Raw genomic sequence first — 20,180 nt, forward strand, 5'->3', positions numbered from 1 at the left:
CGGCGTTCTCCCCTGCCTCCCAATTGAAGGAAGAGAGAGAGAGAAGGACGACGAAGGTAGCCGACGGCGATGCAGGGCGCTGCAGGAGGCGGGTAGGAGATGTCGTCCCCGGTGTTCACCGACGGGGCTCGTTGGGCGGCGGGGCTTCTCGGCGGAAGGGGATTCCCGGCGGCGAGGCTTGGGGGGCGGGGGAGAGGGGGGGCGCTCTGCCTGCCGGCGACCATGGTCGGACTAGCACCTTCGCCGAGAGAGAGAGAGAGAGAGAGAGAGAGAGAGAGAGAGAAGAACAGGAGCAAGAAGAAAAAAGGGAGCTTAAAGGAAGGAGGCTGACAGGTGGGTCCACCATCCACCTCAACATATTATCCACATAGGCATGCCAGATCAGCCTGGCAGGTGGGGCCAACCCGTCAGTTCTACTGTTAGACGCGGCTCAGTTTCTGTTTAGTGCATTTTGTTACTCACTTGCCACGGAAGTGGTGGTTTCTCATGATTTTTGGCAAAGATGGTGGTTTTGCAATATCCTTGCCATAAATGTGATGGCTTTCAGCAATTTACTCTCCTTCAGACAATAGGGATGCGTTGTTCGTCCTCCGACCAGCCGTGTCTGCTTGTTTTGGAAGACCATCATGATTATTATTAACATTTTTTGTAAAGATATAGCTTGTATTCCGCTTAAAGTTGGTGCACCATATCGGTGTCAACCGCAACGGACACTATTATAGTTTTGACGATGCCAATATTGAACAATTAACATGAGCCACAAACATAAATGTGCATATGCAGTGATACTGAGTTTTTCTTATTATCATGTAAGAGAATAACTTAAGAGAAGAGGAGGAATTTGAGGCCACACACGTGGCACGGCTGCAGGCGGAAGTGGCAGCTAGAGAGAGGCTTGAAGACGAGTTCAAGGTTAGTATTTGTTGAATATATGAGCAAATTACTACGAGTTTTAATCCGGATAAACAGAAGATAAATCATGACAGCACTAGCAGAGATTAAACTAAACATGCGAAATAGCATAGTAGATGAACATATCACATCTAGGGCACATACTAGGAACATAAACTCTACCACGATCTCGAACAAGAAGGATAGAATCACATATGGTGCAGTGGGAGCAGCACCGCTGGCGTTGATGTTGTCGCCCATGTTGTTGAGGATGAGGTTGTCGAGGTCGGGGAAGAAGTCGTCGCTGCCAGCAGTCGGGCGAGTGCGCTCGCCAAAAACCTGATCACCCCTCTCCCGTACAGGATCACGAGTGGCGGGGTTCCGGAGGCCTGCTATTCCTTCTCGCGGTGCACGCCGAAAGGAGGGATGGAGAAGACTTGTGTGGCAGCGCAATGATCTGGAATGGTGGTGCGAAACCATACGAAGTGGCGGCGGGCTAGGGTAGACGTGCTCGGCTCGGCTCAATCCTGCAACCCGTGGCGCGTCGTGGTGAGGCGTGGCGAGGCGAGCGAGGAGGAGGAGCACGCGTGTAGGTCTCCTATTCTCATGCTCATACAAGTGGTAGAAGAGCTCACCTTATAAAGAGGTGCAACTTCCTCTCAACTTCCAGGGTGGGACTAAACTTAAGTCCCACTCACATCACTCACATGTGTGCATGAATGGGCCAAGAGAATTTCAGAATTTTAGTTGGGCTTTGGGTCAAAAGACTACTAGCAAAATTCCAACAATCCCCGAGCAGTCTGCTCCGGCAGAACATTTAATCTGGACCATTTATTTGTGTGGCAGACCCTTGATCTAATACGGACTGTTAGATGTGATTTAGTTAGATTGATCGAACGTCTCGGATAATCCTATGTACAGTTTGTGGTGTGTTTCTAGGTGGATTCATGTTTGCTCTTTTAATAATAGTATAGATATAGATGAACACCAATATCGCCAACCCTGCATCTTATCAATTGTGAGTTCCAGGGAGCAATCACCGCGCGCGTCTATATCTAGTTTCTAGAGACTTGTAGCTTATTGTCAACCACATTGGGCCGGTCAACACTTCGGCCCCCCATCCAGGTGCTGAGCCGCTTTAGCCCCTCTTTTTTTCAAGAGCGTTATATGCATTGTAGTCCGTAGAATAGCTAAGTACTCATCTCATGTACTCCATCTTCCCAGAATATAAGGTACGGTTGACTTTGCACAGTCTTTGATGCACTACTTTGGCCATTGATATAGTACCATCGTATTTGTCTTGCGAAAAATTATGTTTCATATGTCTTTATAATAATTTTGTAGGGATAAAATCAGTGAAAGTAATAGTCAAAATTATGTGATGAAGACTAAAAAAGTCAACCTGTGCCTTATATCTTCGGAAGGAGGAAGTACACCAGTATAAAAAAAATAGAGTTCCCAGTACGTAGCCTTCTGTTAGAAATGGAATTTAGATAAAAATTATAGTTTGCACACCTTGAATCCAAAAACATCACGTAAGTGACATAAGCTATTCTTTTACTTGAATTAAAAATTAAAATAAAAATGTTAAACTATTTAAAACTAAATATTCATGTGTCTTGAGAAATTATTCTGATGACACATAACTTTTTTTGTACAAAAATAAAACTGTAAACATGTACAATACCGCAAAAAATGGTGTGCACCTAGATAAGGAAAATGTTTACACGACTTAATAAAATATTCTCCAGATCACACAAAATGTTACAAGTAAAAAATATTCATGCACATGAAATTAAACATCCGTGCAAACAACGGATGCTCGGGATAAAGCTGGACTTCGATTGTTTTTTGATGGATATGAGCTTTCCCTGAATAAGGATCAAAATATGCTTCCTAAAACAGCATGCGCAATGGTGGGCCGAGTACATAGCATAGCGTATATCAAGTATCCAACGCCTTCCGAATAAGGAATGGAAGCCGACTTAATAAAACTACATCTTGCTGATGTAGGTGTAGACAGGTATTCTAAAAGGAGTGACAATATTGGGTGTAAGGATTCTTCTATGCAAACATTGACCACTCGTATGGTAGCCTCACAACCATCTACAAGGGAGACTTCCACCTCAACCTGAAGTTCACCCACGTGGAGCCTTTACTAGTCGGAGTGGTAAGACTACAACCGATCCTCTTCCCCAATGCCAGCGTTGTATGTACCACCTGCCTTCTACCCTAGCCGGCCCAATACCTTCTCCGCAGGGACCTCAACAGTCCACTACTTCTGCTGCACAGCCTAGTTCTTCTACACCAGCAGCTATTGCTCCTAATGATCCATCATCAATCTGCTTCACCTGTCAACCCGAAGCTGCCATTTCCAGAACGGTTTGTGAAGTCAACTGAAGACAAGCAGATTGCAAAGTTTCTGGATATGATGACAGATATGCAGATTACCACCCCCATCCTTGATTGCTTATATTGCTCGCCGGGAAAAGTATTTAAAGTATTCATTTTCTATTTTTAAAATATTTATGGTGTATTTGAAAAATGTTAATTGTATATTTGAGAAAAAAATTATCATGTATTTAAACATATTCATTGTGGATTTAAAAATGTCCTTCATGTATTAGAATTTTTTTTTCGTTTGCATTTTTTTCCTCTGATTGAAATTGTACCCTTCCTCATAAACGATGTAACTGTTATTTTCAATGAAAGAAGTTTTGGTGTTTTGTTTCAAAACATTAATGATGATGCGATCCGCTTTCACCACATGAGCAAGCCGAGTGAGTTTTGCTTATTTTTTAGCATCCCAAGTCATTTGAATATTGTTGGAATGTATGATTATTATCTTCAAAATAGGAACATCTCATGACATTTGAACATTTTTTCATATATAAAAATATTTTGGAAATATATTAACATCTATTTTAAATTAAATAAATACGTTTGTCATTCTGACGCCTTACTATCGTTCAATACCGACAATTGCATAGCCACCTCTTGGCTAAGATTTCAAGTCATGTTATCCCTTCTCACACCTAGAAAATACCTCAAGTACCCCTTATACTTACCACCTCAAGGCCAGTTAACCTATACAAGCCCTATGCACGGGCTGAACTCCATTTACTCTCACTCGAATAAACTCAAGGGATGAGGCAGGCCATCCAAGAAACCAAGTAAGCTTGGAGCCAGGCAGGTATCGGGATCAGAGAGAGCTACTAAGGCCCATGTCATACAGTTCTACGACTGAATATTTTCATTGCATTGGTTGGACCAAATTACTCTTCTAAGAAGTATGCTTCAATCTCGACAATTGATTTGCATGGGAAGCCACAAACTGTTTTAGTCAAAATCCATTTTTTTTTGTCAAAAGTCCTCAACGTTGGAAAATTTCAATCAACATCAAGTAGAAATTTCCATTTGGTGCTTTCCCAAAATACAAACTGAAATAAATGATTTTAAAAAGTCAGTTGTGTCTAAAATATTTTTGTAACCGAGATTAGAAAGCATGCTTACATTTGTGCTTCTGACTTACTAGTAAGCTTGCACGTGCAACACACGTCTCTGCTTATGCTCTTTCAAAGATACATCCACTCCCAATCAAATACACCTTGTGTGCATGTCTCATACTACCGTATACTTATAGTTATAGTTGTTGATGGTAGTATAAGATGACACACACAAAAAAACAGCCAAGGTAGCATTCATCATATAGGCCCGAAACCATGTTTTCAGGTTCGTACATCTACCAAGAGATAGGTTCAAAGTTGTTGTGGGCGGGGAGAGCCTCTGGTGGTGGTGGTGGTGGTGAGGTAGGGGCTAGGTGGAGAGGAGGGAGCGGGGGTGGCTCAAATTTTGCCGAGTGGGTTGCGGCCTTGGCGGCGATGTGGTGGCGATTCGAGTAGGGAAGCTCGAAGCTCGAGCTTGGGGAGTTCCAGGGATGGAGAGGAGGCTGCGGGTGAGGTTGGGTGACTCGGGGAGGGCTCGGCCTTGGCTTATATAGCCGGCCGAAGCGGAGGGGATGAGGACGACCGTCGTGGCGAGCTTATCTCCATCCTATGACTCCGGCGAGGTGGCAAGCGGGGAGAGGTGCCGACCTGACAATGCCAGAGAGAGGGGACGGCTTGGGGAGGAAGGAGCCAAGGAGGAAGGTGACATCTCGAAGGTCACGGGAGAACAATGGCTGCGGCGGCGCTCGCCGTGGCGCGAGAAGGAAGAAGGGTCCAGAGTGTCGACATGGATGCCGCTGAGCCGTTGGACATGCCGTTGATCGAGGGAACCCTGAACATCTTCTGGACAAAAGGTGCTTGTAGTGGGTTCTGGATATATCACTCGGTAAAATGAGTTGAGATTTGGCATGGAGCAATAATCTACTAGGGTGAAGGCCCTGGTAAAATTTGAGGCCATTTGGATAAGAATTGAGGACACTTGCTGTAGAATGGACCCCACTGGTCATAATTGAAGATGTTGATGCTTTGCTCAAATGGCTGAATTAAATGAGATGAAATTTGGTGGAGGGGAGTTATTTGGATACATTAAGCCACTGTAAAATTTTCATACCATTTGGGTACACCAAAATGGTACTTGCTTCACAGAGGTTCCAAATGTACAGAAACTTAGGAAAAAAATGATGGGGATGAATGGGTTGATGGATTGAACTGGTTTTTTGTTTCCATGAGTGATTTTTCAATGTTAATCACCATGAAAAATTTCAGCTCAAATAGATCAAGGAATAAAACACTTCCTTTGCAATTTGCCCAACTGGACAAAATCTGCAAATTGATGTAGTGCTCAAACTTTGAACTATGGAACTTGGTTACTTGATAAAAATGGTGAAGATATGGATAGTATAATCTCCACAATTTATTTGGGATTTTTCCTGGCTACCAAAATGGTAGTTTCTTTAGAAAGGGCCCAAAATGCAATATTGGCATTAAATAAGAAAATGCAATTTCCCTTATTTAATTATGGCCAATATTTTTATGAGAGCTCAATATGGTCACAAAGAATATCTCCACAAGTTTTCATGAACTTTGGACATGGATAGATATCTTCCTGGATTTAATTCCTTTAGCTGCAGAAAAAGGAATTAATTATAAATGAAAAATATTTCAAATGACTTGGCAATATTTTTGCATATTCTGGTTTTACAAAGATAGGATGATCACTGGGAAAAGTTTGGGAAGCAACAGAGCAAAGGAAACCGGGGTTCCTTTGTAACTGAAGAGTTAATTAGGGTTCCCTTCTGGTAACTTGAAAGGTGGGGTTTTGGGGGCGAGGTCCCGAGAATATATCTTGGGTGGCAAGGTTTGACTGGGGAGAATCTCTGGTTGAATAGGAAAGGCAAGGCTAAATGACCATCTTCATATACCCAAGAGCTAGAGAAATCCGATAACATCGAGAAAAAAGACGGGAGTCAAATCCCGTGAAGGAAAAAAAACAGGAGCGAAAACCAGGGTGTTACAGAGAAAGCACGCCGAGACCATCAGACAAATCTCGACCACCCTGCCACCGGCGCTTGTACCATCCCTCTCGTGATCTCATGTCTAGCCTACCAGCTTTTGTCTAGTCTATTTTGGCTACCCCGTGGTGCCTTTATATATTAGGCCTGGCTTACACGTGTTCGACTCAGACACCTAACCCTCTGCTAATTATAAGTCCAACAATATTAAAACTCTATACACACATATTCGACACAATTCTAACATGACTGATGCCTACATCTAGTGTGATACACCATCATATGACATCCACTCTTGCTCAAAGCTATAACACGTTTTTATGTTTTCAGATGGAGAATTAGCACTGGCACTGGAATCAGCAGCAACCACCTGATCAGGGCTATCATTGTCACTTGTTGGATTTAGAAATCGTTCCTTCTCTTTTCCATTTATTGAATCAATACGGTACAATTTTAACCTTTCTGTTTGCAAAGCCCGCAAAGCCATCTCCCCGTGTTTCATGGTAGGTCTATCCTCACCTCGGAGCCTCAGGCACATCTCTGCAAGGGAAGCTACGCTGCTAATCTCTTCCTCGGTTGCTTCATCAAGAACTTGGACAACTACTATTTCTGTAATCTGTCTTGCTTTTAACACCGAAAGAAAATGCTTTGATAAGTTTTGCTTCGAGCCTGATTCACTTGTGAATATTGGCTCTTTCCTAATAAGTAGCTCAATGAGTACCACACCAAAGCTGTAGACATCACTTTTCTCATTCAAGTGTCCAGTGTAGTAATACTCTGGATCCAAGTACCCAAACGTCCCTTGTACATTCATTACAATGTGAGTTTGGTCAATAGAAACTAATCTCGAAACCCCAAAATCAGCAACTTTAGCTGTGTAGTTTCCATCCAAGAGTATATTGGATGATTTCACATCACGATGGAAGACCGGTATCGAAGCTGCGGAATGGAGATATGAGAGAGCTCCTGCTGATTCCGCAGCAATCCTTATGCAGTCAGCCCAAGATAAACAACTAGTGATGGAATTAGAATGAAGAATACCAAACAATGATCCATTGGGGATAAAATCATACACTAACAGAGGTACCTCGGTCTCAAGACAACATCCAAAGAGCTTTACGATGTTTCTGTGGTTTATCTGAGAGAGGATGGCGACCTCATTGATGAATTGATTGATCTCACCTTGATCAATGACCTTAGACTTTTTTATGGCCACTACCCTTTGGTCGGATAGTATGCCTTTGTAAACCATGTCGTGCCCTCCATGTCCAACGATACATGTTTGATGGAAATTGTTTGTTGCCTTTTCTAGCTCTCCAATTGAGAAAATCCTTGTCGTTTCACTTGCATTTTCATCCAATGATATAAGATGTTCTAAAAGAAGACCCTGGTTTTTCCTAAAATATTTCCTCCGTAACTGGCTTTGGATGTATCTTTTCCATCTGTGTATAATGAAAACACCACTCATGCTGAGAAGTAGAACCCCAAAGCCACTGCCGAGCCCAATGATAATACCTGAAAATATTTAAACGCCTCTTAGCTAGTGTATTGCATTATTTTATTTTGCTTACCAGCAAATGTGATGGATATACAAAATTCACCTAAGAGAAGGTTTTTTCTTTTTGTTGAAGTACATTGCATTGTTGTACTATCATAGTCCATTTTATCTGGACACTTGCTGCAATAGTAGCTTCGCATAGTATTATGACAAACCTCTTCACATATATCTCTTGTATTCTTGCACTCATCAATATCTGCACCCACATCTCATGTAGGTTAGACCCGTTAGAGGTAAATTTATTATACATTTGAGAGAGCTAATTGGTAGGTGATTATTTTGTACAGAAGGTTGTAATGGATATTTTTTGTTTCTAGTGTTTGAGAGAGAGTACCTTGACAACCTTTTCGGACATATGGATTTCCTTGAAATCCCCGTGAGCATTTGCAGCGATAACCATAGAAACCATCCATTGTAGAGTTGACAACTAAGAATGTGCTATTGATGCTGACACATGCATTACTAGGCATGTCCATCAGTGCCTCCTGGCAGGTTAGGTTAGAGACTGCCCATTGCACCGATGATGTTCCCCAAGGACCCATATAGAGATTAGGTTCTTCATCAATGTTAATTTTAAACGCCTCCTGTTGGTAATATGCCATGAATTTAATATCAACAGCCCCCTCGTCAAGATTTATGTGCGTCACTTGATATCCATCATCTTTCATTTGGAGTGTAGAGGTCGTCACATTAGTTCAATTGAGCTGAAATATCTTCCTAGCAAAACAACCTTCCTCCAGGCCAAATGAAAATGGGATGTCAATGTTCCCACATCGCCGGGTGCAATTTGCCACTCGTTGAATTGGGTTGTATCCTATTTTTGCACAAAAAAAGTTTCTTTAGATAAAATGTAGTATGCCACGTTGTGTTTAACGTAACCAACCGAATTAAAGACATAATTTCGCAAGTGGATCCTACACTATGCCCATTATTTGGACCCTTTGTATCGTTGGGAACTATTTTTGTAAGACAAAGTTAACCTACCTAGCTTTTCCTTTTGTGCGCCATTTATTAAAATTTCCACAAATTAGTGAAACTTTAGAAATGAAAATTGATGAATTTTCCCAGGATCCAAATATCCTCTATTGTTTAATGTTAGCATTTTTCTTTAATATATGCAAAAAATTGATATAATTGTTTCGTAAATTGTTTTATATGTTACCACTATTAGTTGTTTAACATTAGCGCCCTATAGTCCCTGAGCTCGTAAAAAATGAAAAACATTATCTGAAAAAATGCATCAATCAAATCAATCATATTTCCCTCATTCAATGGATGACAACGTGGTAATTCCTAGCAACTTAAGAGGTGAACGGATCGCCACCAACTCATATATTTATAAGAGTAAAGATAAAGATAAAGATATGAGATCCACATTTAATTGTTGGTATGGCTGGTTTGGATAGTTAGGATGCCTTGTTGAACTTTAAACGACCATTACAATATTTTTCACATGCAATAGGATGATAAATTTAGCCATAAATAAATCAGTAGGTATCGAATCCAATTTCAGTTTGAGTTAGAAATCAATCATTCTCCTTGTGAGTTGTGTTTGTCAGCACTCATCCTAAAAACTTTTCTGCATCCCTATGATTTTTAAAAGTTTTTTAGAAACTCTCTAATTTTTATATTGATATCCGTAGAAAATTGTAACCATAAATAGTCATCAAATCTGTCCATCTATGTGGCTAGTAATTTTTTGAAATCAATAGAAAATCTTGATTTTTTTTTGAAATATGGACAAAGATTCATATTTATACATCCCCTCACAAAAGTTCGGATCGAAATAACTTACTGAGAAAAAGAAAAGACAAATAATACCATTAATAGTAGATAATCCAAATTCTACTATTCACGGCAGAGTTTGTCATTTTTTTTCTTTATATATGCATGGATTCCCTTTTTTTTTGGAAGTGTAAGTCTCAAGCAAGTCCAAGGCAAGTAGAAGAATCTTTCTAAGAATCCTCTGAAATTTGGATTTGAATATTTCCGGCATGAAAGATACATTTTTTCATTCTTGTGACGGATGTGTTCATTTTGTAAGATTGTAACTATCCACCTTTGAAAGTAGATTTTATACTAATCGTTGTTCCCGTGAGATATACAAAGTGCACAGTCAAACTTGCTGAAATTTTCTCATGAGAGGATATTTGTTAAAAAATAAATAAAAAAAATGAAGGTTACCTTTGTCGCGCGAGCAGCCATCGGGGACATAGGGATTGCCTACGTACCCGCCGTTGCAGGAGCACGAGTAGCCTCCATCTATGAAGGGGCTATCGGTGCAGCTGCTCTGGTTGCTGAGGCAGGCGTAGGTGGCTGCGTCTCCCTCAGCGTCGACACATCTTGGCCTATCTACCACATTCCACTGCAGGTTTGCATAGTCCGTTATCACGCTGATTTTGTTCCATAGGGAACTTGTGTGGTGGCCCCTGCTTTCCTTCAAATCTGAACTGAAATCCATGGTGGTTGTACCAAAATGGGACGGAGCAACACCAGGTGCCATTGCAGTCTTGCCTGGCCGTCGTCTCCGTGATCTCGTGGCCGGGACAGGTTTTTTTTTTGGAAAAGGGGAATTCCCCGGCCTCTGCATCAGAAAGATGCATACGGCCATCTTATTAGCCAAATAGATAAGTATCTACATGGTTCGAAAGGTCGCCAAAAGTAATAAAAAAGTACAGAAAGCTCACACAGAGCCTAAAAAAAGGCTAGAAACACCCACTAGCCAAGACAAGATGCCACAACCGGCCGGCCCAAAGTAGATAGGGAAACTAAATACCTATCCTATTACATGACCGCCATCCAAACCGGTTGAAGATATTCCGAGCTACCATCTCCCAGCGGAAAGACCCAATAACCAATGCTCTCTGGCCGCCGTCTGGGTGAGTAGCGACCACGAACGGATCAGTGCCGTAGATCGGAAAATGACCTGCAAAAAATGTATACATGATAATCTGTTAAAGACCAAATCATTTCTGCAAGTCCAGAGAGTCCACAGCAAAGCACAGACTCCAACCCGAATATGTCTCGCTAAGCCAGGCTCAATCCCATTAAGCCAAGTCCCAAATAACGCATTAACAGAATTCGATGGAGTGATATTAAAGGCAATGTGGACTGTCTGCCAAAGTACCTTGGCCAAGGGGCAATCAAAAAAGAGATGTTTGATAGTCTCATCCCGATCACAGAAACTACACCTAGTAGGTCCTGTTCAATTACGCTTTATCAAATTATCCTTAGTTAAAATAACTTGTTTATGGGCAAACCACATAAACACTTTTATTTTCAAAGGAACTTTGACGTCCCAAACATTTTTAGATGTAGGAATGGAGTTCAAATTGATAACATCAATATACATTGATTTAACCGTGAAAACTCCAGACTTACTCAATTTCCAGCGTAATTCATCGGGTTGTTGTGGCCGGGACAGGTGATCGAGCAGACTTTGGAGCTGGTGCCCGTTCGTGTTCGAGCATCAACACGTCGAAGCCGCAGCCCGTGACGTTTATTTTGGCGTCGAATAGAAGGAAAGATCTCCCGGGAGGTGACCAGGAGGACATGTTGTAAACGTCCACGCCGGAGACGACGGGGATGGCGTCGGCATAGGAGACGCCTATGTACTCCGACCAGCCGACCTCGATGCCGGAATTGTGGCTGGCGACGACCTCGGTGATGCCGTCGCGCAAGAAGAGCCTGGTGGTGCCGCCGCCGCTGTCGACACAGGTCAGGTTGAAGTCGGGGTCGCGGAAGCAGCTGGAGCCGATGCCGAAGGGGTAGGCGAAGCTCAGATTGCCGCATGTCTTCGGACACCTGCCGAGCATGGCCATGGACGGAACAACAAGATTGCTCTCGTCATACGGCCGGCCACTTGTCGCTACGGCGCCCGATACTCTTGTTGTCCGCGCCCCTAGCAACGCGAGCAAGAGCACCAAGCAGCAGCACTTCATTCGTATCTCTCGGTATGCTCTTATCTGTTTTAATTAGCAGTAGTATGTTCTAATGAATCAACATCATTTTTAAACTTGCACCCCTTATTTATAGGCCTAGAGCACATTACATAGGGCCATAGGGGGGCAGTACATACGTACGTGCAATTATTGACTCTACGACGTACTACCAGCCACGACTGACCGGATCCCGAGCAGCCCAACATGGAAGGTCTTTACGGTGAAAGGTAACACGATCATTATTAAAGTTATCCATCTCTTTGATCCGAGACTAGGAAAATGGGATGAAGGTCTTTGGCACGAGTCGGCAGTGCCCCAACACGCTGAAGACATCTCACACGGGATGATCCATCTGGTTCTACGGTCCTGGAACACGTCTTGTGGCTAGCTTTGAAAATTTTACCGGGGTTTATTTTGGCTTACAAGAAATAGTGACAGTGGCTTGTTGGTACTTGTGGTGGATGCATGTACCAGTTTTTTTGACGTATAATGTGTTGCCTAGTCTCTTCCGTCGGTCTTTTGGTTGCATTGGTTAGAGCATACACTTCTACATGGTATTAGAGCCAAGAGGTTTTGAGTTCAAGACCCGGCTGACGCAATTAAATTGCAGCCCACTTTTGGTCCACGTTTAGGCCTGAAGGAGCCACACGTGAGGGGGAGTGTTGACATATAATGTGCTGCCTAGTCTTTTCCATCAGATCGGTCTTTTGGTTGCATTGGTTAAAACATGCACTTCTACAAGTTTTGTCAGTTACCCCACATACGGCTAAGATCAGGAGTACGAAGCCTGACACTAGCAAAATGAATGCTGATACTGCCTCTTCACTGAAGATGAAGGTAAGCGTTCTGTTGGTGCTATACTTAGAGATGCCCATGGTTCTTTTCTAGCTGCCTCGTGTGTTGTTGTCCCCTATGCGGAGAGCGTGGTGACGAATGACGATGGAGGAATTGGCGACGAAGCATGCATGGCCTCCAGCTCGCGGTGCAACGAGACGATGTAATAGTCTGCAGGCGGAATCAAATAACCTGGAGGATATTGATGCATGCTCATGCAATAGCTAGGTTATTTCTCAATAATATCTCTTCAGTCGGGTCAATGAACACCTTAGCTTTCTTTTGAAAAACCCTGTGGACGATGTAACTATCATTTGCAATCAATAAAACTAGTCATGGTGGTCTTCCTAAAAAAAGCAGCCACGGTGAGTCAAAAGGCCCAACGACACGGTCTCGGCGACTGAATGACGACTTCAAGTTCTGAATTACCGCACTAGCGGTTAATTAATTTGAAGGTGCACCCAAGCCTAACCGCACTTAACTAGCTAGAGGAAATTAAAGCTACCTGATTGTTAATTACTCCCTCCGTAAACTAATATAAGAGCGTTTAGAATACTAAAATAGTGATTTAAACACTACTAGTTTACAGAGGGAGTAACTCGGAAGTGCACACATTCCTAACCGCACTTAACTAGCTACTCATTGTTAGTTAACTCGAAGGTGCACACATGCCTAACCGCACCTAACTAGCGCACTGCGGGTTTGGATAAAGAAAATTAACATTCAGTTTTAACAAAACGTGTTTTACTAGGTTTTTTTAGAAAACTAGTTTTACTAATAATTGGGTTCGGAATGAATATGCACAAAATCTTGTTTGGGGGAGAAAACGATAAGCCGATCCTTGAAAGCGCTCGGTGGCGGTCCCGCGAGCGCTCTCCTCCTCACGGGCGCGGTGGCGCCTCATGTCATGTGCCCACCTAGCGCCTGCCCGAGTTCGAGTGCGCCAGACTTCGCAGCGCTCGCGTGTCCGCGGTCGTGCTGCTGCGCACGCTGGGGCAAGGGCGTGGCCGCGGCGTACAAGTGCTTGTTGACGCCAACGACGCCATGTGCCGACATATGATGGAGGTAGAGAAGCCAGGTTGCGCCGTGAGGTCGTGCTCTAGAGCTACCGCACCGTCGACTAGTGCACTGTCACCATGTACTGGACATTTAGTAGAGAAGATGGCGTGCAGGACCTCCATGTCGTCGCCGACGATAGTGAGGAGCAGGTGGCCTGCCACCGGCGAGCGCGTGCACATGGAGCTTTTCACGCTCGTGCCGTCCCCGACACCACCGTGCAGTGGTCACGCCCTGGTGGCCTGCCATCATGTGGGTGCCGTCCGTGCGGTCCCGTCAGTAGAAGCTGCAGCACATGGCGACGCGCCTCAGCGCCCTTGCCGTCGGCGGCGTGGTAACGCTCACCGAGCCCTACGAGCGGCTCGCCGACGACAGGGACACCAACGCCATCGCTTGCTGATCGGGTCTCCCCGCTTGCATGGCTGGTGCGGTGGACGCCGAGCACTCGAGCATGCACAGCCGTTGCGCCCCCGAGGCCTCGTCGGTGTCCATCGCAGTGCTTCGCGCGGAAGCAGTATCGTCACCTCCTGGGGCGTCGTTCACCTCCGGCTTCGTGATCAAGGAAAACTGGTTTATAGAAAAACATCGAATCATCGTTTTTCCAAAAACTCAATTTTCCAGTTTTATGGATACTAAGGCCCTGTTCGGTAATGGTCCACTCCGGGAATCTGTGGAGCGGGTAAATGGCAACTACACCATTTTGACCTACAGTTCCGCCAACTCCGCTCGGGGAGCTGCGGAGCAGAGCGATGCCGAACAGCCCCTAAGTTCTACTTATCCTCAGAATTTTATCCTAACCAAACATAGTCTAAAACTATGTACCAATCAAGGTTAATCATCCTGTAAAAGCCTGTAAATCGTTTGTACGTGTAGCATTGCCGTAGTTTTAGTTAGTTAGAACCGCAAACGAGTTTAGGGGAAACTGGTCCTACGTACAGTTTTCTAAAAAAACTCTACATACTAATTTGTTTGGATTGTAACTACCTCCACGATTTTAGTTAACCACCTCCAGATTGAACTAGTACGTAAACATTCCGTAAGATGCGTACGTATAGGGATAGCATTGCTCTCAATGCAAAATGTCTGTATCCAAACAACCCCTTAACTAGCTAGTTTTTTTTTAAATCTAAATTAGACTTTATTCCTCAAATAATGCTCATATCGTTTAGAAGGAGATGAGAAATAAAGTTCGGGATGTAATCCCAAGAACCAGGAACTCTTATACTAAAGCAATGTTTTGCTAACTCATCTGCTACCCGGTTCGCTTCTCTGTAGCAATGTTTGAAGGAAAGTTTATTAAAGTCGATGGACAATTGCTTGCACTCCGCTACGACAGCACTGTCAGGCCCCATATAATCATCCATGCTCTGAAGTGTCTCCACCGCAAACAAGCAGTCTGGTTCTACCTCTGCTTTAGTGCATCCAATACTTGACAGAAGATAATACCATTCCTTATTTCCATGACCTCAGCCGAATCAACATCCCGAACATGCGGTATAAACCAAGAAGCCGCAGCAATGAAATCTCCCTTGTCATCTCGAACAACAGCTCCACTTGCTCCCGAGTGTGTCTGCATGAAAAGCTGCATCGACATTAACTTTCACCATGCCATAGGAAGGTTTCTTCCACATATGATCCCTCGGCCTCATTGGCAATTTTGGAGTTAGCGATCTTGTGTAGTTTGTTGCTAGAGCTCTGATAGATATGGCCGTCCTCTCAGGTGATTGCACCTGCACTCCTTTAGCTAGCTGCCACCATAAAAACCATGTCGTTACAGAAACTAGTTCCGCAGTCGGCAAACCATTTGTTGTTGAATTCAGCTTGATTAAAATTTCCATCATTACTGACCCTGATCTATCTTCAGCGATTGCCCTCTGAAGTGTATCAAGCAGCCCCAGCCGAGCCCAAACAACCTGGACCTCACAGCAAGTAAACAAGGTGTGTTGGATATTCTCCATTCCAATCCTACATCGCGGGCACTGTGGCATTAGCGGAATGTGGCGAGCAGCCAATACCCCCAAGCATGGCAGTACCCCATGTAGAACCTTCCAAGTGAAGTGTTTTACTTTCCCAGGAACTTTCAGCTTTCATGCATCTTTCCATATACCATTTACCTGGATACTTCCTTGTCCATCCGACCTTGAGAGCCTAGTCCCGAACTGATGATCAAATTCTCTGTAGTATGCTGAGCGCACTGAGAATGTGCCTGACCTAGTATAATTCCAAGCTACGAAATCATCCTCGATATTACTGTTTAGGGGTATTTGTAGAATCCGATTCACATCAACTGGTGAGAAGTAGTCTCTCAAGAGCTCTTCATCCCACATGCCAGTATGCGGATTAATAAGCTCAACAACTTTTGAGAGCATTAGCCCCCCCCCCCCGGTGTGATTACCTTTCGTGTTACACTAGCTGGAATCCACGGGTCATTCCATATGTCAATCTGAGATCCCGTCCCAATTCTCCATATACACCCTCTATTGAAAGTCTGGATCCCTGCCACTATGCTCTGCCAAGTATAGGACGATCCCCTTTTTGGGCCAGTTTTTAACAAATTTCCACCTGGATAATATTTCGCTTTGAGGACCTGTGCACACAAAGAGTCTGGGTTTTGGAGAAGTCGCCAGCACTGTTTTGCTAACATAGCAAGATTAACTGTGAAGGTCCCTAAACCCCAATCCCCCTTTCTTCTTCGGTATACACAATTTCCACCATGCGAACCAATGCATCTTCTTCTATTCATCACTATCTCCCCACCAGAAACCAGATATCTCATCTGTAATTGCTTTACAAATTCCCTTTGTCAGCTTAAAAACAGACATGGCATAAGAAGGAATAGCTTGGGCAACTGATTTCACCAGGATCTCATTACCTTGCATTGAGAGGGTCTTCTCCTTCCAACCCTTTAGCCTCTGACATACTCTATCTATAAGATGTTGGAAGCAATCTGATCTATCCACTCCCACCATGGTCGGTAAACCCATATAAGTATCTGAGAGGGCCTCTGTATCAATATTCAGAATTCTGCAGCAATTTTCTCTAACCAGGACACTCGTGTTAGGGCTGAAAAATATATTAGACTTTGCATTACTTACAACTTGTCCAGAGCTGCGGCAATAAGTGTCCAGCACCCTTTTCAGAGTGTTTGCATTATGTTCATCCACTTTCATCAAAATCAGTGAGTCATCAGCGAATAAGAGATGTGATATGGAAGGAGCATTCCGACAGATTCAGACCCCCTCGAGGCCCCCAATTTCCTCCTCATGCAATAGGAGGCTAGATAATCCTTCTGAACAGAGCAAAAAAAGATAAGGGGACAAGGGGTCCACTTGTCTCAGTCCTCGGGTAGGAATAAACTCCTCCGTCTCCGTGTTGTTGAACCTTACTCTATATGTAACTGAAGAAACACACTCCATTATCAACTTTATCCAGAGATCGTGAAACCCCATCTTCCGCATCACTTTCTCTAAGAAGCCCCACTCAACACGATCGTATGCTTCATTCATATCTAATTTCACAGCACAATAACCATTAGACCCATGGGTCCTCTTCTTTATCGCATGGAAGCATTCATAAGCAACCAGTACATTATCAGTAATAAGCCTACCTGACACAAAGGCACTCTGAGTTGGTGAAATCGTCTCTGGCAATATTATCTTAAGCCTGTTTGCAAGCATCTTAGATATTATCTTGTAGACCATGTTGCAAAGGGAAATAGGCCGATACTGCGTTATTACCTCGGGGTTTTCCACTTTGGGTATAAGAACAACATTAGTTGAGTTCCATCCATCGGGAATCTTCTTCTTGGTAATAGCATCCAGTACCTCATCTGTGAGCTCTTCTCCCACAATATGCCAAAACCTTTTAAAGAAGATTGCATGAAGTCCATCAGGTCCGGGGGCCTTCATATCTCCAATCTAAAACAGAGCTTTCTTGACCTCCTCTCTAGAAAAATCAGAAATCAGTAGGCCATTCATGTCATTGGTTACTATAGGCTTTATACAGTTAAGTAAAGCTGGGTCGATCTCCTCTGCATTCGACGTAAACAGGCCACCAAAATCGTCTCTAATGAGAGGCCGAAGGTCCTCATTCCCTTCGACCCAGCCACCTGAATCGTTCTTCAGCTTTTTTATCAGGTTCCTCCGTCTCCTAGCTGACACAAAGTGATGGAAGAAGGAAGTATTGTGATCGCCCTTGCGAAGCCAACTGACTCTTCCCCTCTGTGCCCAATACACCTCGTCTTGTTCGAGGAGGTTTTCCACATAAACTGATAATTCCTTCTGTTTCATTCTCACCTCTTCTGTAGGAGTTTGTCTCATGAGAACATCTAGTTCTTTCTGTGCCCCCCGAAGCCGTCGGCGAGGCTCTATAAGTACCTGTCGATCCCAACGATGCAAGTCATTGTGAACTGAACCTAACTTTGAACTCAAAGTCGGACATAAGCCTTGGTGCAAAGCTTTCTGCCATGCCGTTTTGACGATCTCCTCTACCGTCTCTTCTGCTAACCATCTTGCCTCAAATTTCTTTGTAGGAGCATTGCCGTTGTCAGCTACGCCCGCTAGATATTCTGTATCTACATATTGGTCGATGATCCGATTTACCCATCTCAAGATTATTCAGTCCAGCAAAAGGATGTAAGAGCATCCAACCTGAATTTGAAACCGCACGGTCAAACCTCTCTTGCAGCCCTCCTCGAAACCAGGTGAAGTTATCCCCTGTGTAGCCAATATCCTCCAAAGAACAATCTGAGAGAGCATCCTGGAATGCTTGCATGCGTGTTTGCTGACGTGGGGCACCCCCATCTTTCTCATGAGAAAATAGAATCTCGTTAAAGTCTCCAATCGCCAACCACGGCAAACTTGATTGGGCATGCAGATCCCTTAAAATGCCATACGTACGGTCTTTGTGCTCCCAGTTGGGTTCACCATATGTCCCTGTCAATCTCCAGAGATTCCCATTTGCCTCTTCTACTGAAATGTCAATGAAATCGAGGGTGGTAGCCCGGGAGTAGATCCTAACCTCCTTCTTCCAGACCATTAGCAACCCACCCTTTCTTCCATCAGTGCATGGCACAATCAACAGGTGATCCATGCGAAGTTTTTTCATCAAAACTTGTGCCCTTTCCTCATCCAAATGTGTCTCGGATAAAAAGAACACATCCGGTTCATGTCGCCTCTGGATGTCCAGAAGCGAACGAACTATCGAGGCCCCAATCAGGCCCCGACAGTCCAGCTTATTAGCTTCATTGCTCCAGGCGACTCGTCACGGGGGTCGCCGAATCCATGGACCCGGACACTTCAGCTTCAGATTTTTTCTTCAGTACGTGCTTGAAAACAGAAAAGGCGTCCCCAGCACCGTCCCATGTAGTTGAAACAATCACGTCCAACAACCACGTACCCACAACACCACCACTACTTCAAAAACGCATGCAATTTGCTCCTTCACGAGACCTCAAAAATTCTTGCTTGAGTTACTCCACGGAATCCAGCAGTAAAGACATCAACCAGCGGCGGCGCCTCACGGCAGCGTCCTGAGACAATAAAAGAAGCGACGGCGCCTCACGGCTAGTTAAGTGCAGCGCCGGTCCTGCAGTTTCGGAGGCCCCCAGGGCGAAAACCATGAATGGGCCCAGTGGCTGAAGTGGAGAAAAAAAAGGATTCCATATATTAATATGTAAAATCCTTGTGAAGACATAAGCAACGATAATTTTTCATTAGCAAACAATATCTGATAACAATTTCTTACTTGTGATAATAAATTAGCAGCAGTATAGTCGGTGCTCTCCAGCTATCCAGATCCAAGCATCGAGGAGACCAGGATCAAGATGGCAAGACCAGGCGATCAACTATCTCCTGCAACAGATTAGTCACCAGAAATTTTACCTCGGTTGTTCCTTGCGACCTTGCTTGCCCTAGGCGCCGGCAGCCGGCAGCCCCCAATCGCTCTATCACCTTGGAAGTTTTAAAGCCGCCCGATGCCAGGCAAGATCTTGTGTCGATGAACGAGCATCCCGCCCATAGTGACCACCAAACAAGCTAGGATAGCCGCGCTCGCCGAACAAGACCGGAGAGGAGGAAGATGAACAACATCTACTTTCTGGAGAGCCTCAAACCTGCAGCTCCACCTTGGATAAACCAACCATGGATCCGCCGGCACCAAATGCCGGCCTTCCCTATGCCAGTGACGAAGAACACATCCGGAGGACAAACGACTGTACAGGACAGCCATAGATCCGGAACACAAGATCCAGGCCACCACACTCCCACGCGCTCGCCGATCCCGCCGGAGCTGACGACGCCAGCACGAGGAGAGGGTTGGAGAGACTTAATTCCAACCACCAGCATCATCGCCCCCGCCTCAATCCCGCCGACAGGAAACAAAAACCTAGCAACTACTAGGACCCCACTCTGAAACAAAGCAAAGGACCGAGTTCCCTGCCACC

At 44.3% G+C, this 20,180-nt stretch overlaps 1 pseudogene; it reads right to left on the reverse strand.

Moving 5' to 3' along the window:
• Positions 1-6,611: 6,611 nt before the first annotated feature.
• Positions 6,612-11,848, reverse strand: LOC119320545 (annotated as a pseudogene).
• Between the last annotated feature and the right edge of the window lie 8,332 nt (positions 11,849-20,180).

Source organism: Triticum dicoccoides, chromosome 6B (assembly GCF_002162155.2).
Source record: "Triticum dicoccoides isolate Atlit2015 ecotype Zavitan chromosome 6B, WEW_v2.0, whole genome shotgun sequence".
Taxonomy (NCBI): domain Eukaryota; kingdom Viridiplantae; phylum Streptophyta; class Magnoliopsida; order Poales; family Poaceae; genus Triticum; species Triticum dicoccoides.